The sequence below is a fragment of the Octopus sinensis genome, linkage group LG13 (genome assembly GCF_006345805.1).
Source record: "Octopus sinensis linkage group LG13, ASM634580v1, whole genome shotgun sequence".
NCBI lineage: Eukaryota > Metazoa > Mollusca > Cephalopoda > Octopoda > Octopodidae > Octopus > Octopus sinensis.
This window is the reverse complement of record NC_043009.1, coordinates 49,334,632-49,336,411: the sequence shown is the minus strand read 5'-3', so window position 1 is coordinate 49,336,411 and position 1,780 is coordinate 49,334,632.

Below are 1,780 nucleotides of genomic sequence, written 5' to 3'. Positions count from 1 at the left end.
ATGTTTTGTTGTCCCTTTTTTTTTGTATCACCTAACTGACTAAATATTTTGCATTCTTGTCCCATTTTGTATTTTATACATATCAGTGCCACCTTGACTGGCTTCTGTGCCAGTGGCACATAAAAAGCACCAACCGACTGTGGCCGCTGCCAGTATCCCCTGGTACCTGTGCCGGTGGCACGTAAAAAGCACCCACTACACTCACGGAGTGGTTGGCGTTAGGAATGGCATCAAGCTGTAGAAACACTGCCAGATCAGACTGGAGCCTGGTGCAGCCTCTTGGCTTCCCAGACCCTGATCGAACCGTCCAACCCATGCTAGCACGGAAAACGGACATTAAACGTTGATGATGATGATGATGATGATATATAAAGATATATATATATATATATATACATATTAGAGTAGTAGAATGAATTATCTTGTTATGGATAATTCGGTTAACCGATACCTAGGTAGCAAATTCACATCAGAGAAGACACGTTTGAAGTTACATGCTTTCGTGTGGAAATTTGTATGTTTTTTTTTTAAATATAAATATATGAAAAAATGGAGTTGAACGACGAATTAACAAAGTTCCTTTATTTTTGACATATGTTTCGAAGGCTGCATATTCCTAATTGCGAAGGAATAAGGAGTATATTATGCCGCTTTCTCATCAGGAAAAGCAAGGAACTTATGTCAACATCAACATGTTGACATAAGTTCCTTGCTTTTCCTGATGAGAAAGCAGCATAATATACTCCTTATTCCTTCGCAATTAGGAATATGCAGCCTTCGAAACATATGTCGAAAATAAAGGAACTTTGTTAATTCGTCGTTCAACTCCATTCTTTCATATATTTATATATATATATATTCACAAATGCATATAAAGGCACAATGCCTACAATTCTGAAGAGAATGATAGCATTTGATTACATCAACCCCAATACTTGGCTGTTATCTCATTTTATCATGTCAGTCCAGAAAGACTGAAAAACAAAGCTGACTTTGGTAGAATTTGAATTCAGAACATAAACAGCTGCAACTAAATATTGAAAGGAATTTTCTGTTGCTCTGAAGATTGTGTCAGTTCATCTTCATTTTGGTAAGAATTGAACCAAGCATCTTAGTTATTATTTGAGAGTATGTGCGATTGTGTGTATGTGAGTGTGTGTGTGTTTGTGTTTGTATATATATATATGTATATGCACACACATACACACACACACATATATATACATACATATATATATATATGAGTATATGTATGTATGTATGTGTATCTTTCTCTCCTTTGCTGAGCTTCCAATAACACTAAACTTGTTCCACGTCCTTGCGTTGTTGTGTTTTCCCTTTGTGTTTTCATGTTGGATTAACTATATATATATATATGTACGTGGTGTGTGTGTGTATGATATATATATATATATATATATAATATATATATATATATATATATATATATATATATCTATATATTATGCATATACATGTATTCATTTCTACAGTCACATGCAAATTTATATGCACTAAAAAACACATACGTATACAAATAACTAAGATATTTGAACATAAATATCTATGTATATACATGCACACTCACTTATATATACACACACGCGGTCACATACATACATACTCACTAATACATGTATATGTGCATATGTGTGCATACACAGATATCTATGTCAATAGATATCTGTGTATATATACACATATATATGTATGTTCCTAGATGTGTATCTATGTTCTTAGAAGTGTATGTATGCATGTATATGTGAGTTTAAGTAAGCAT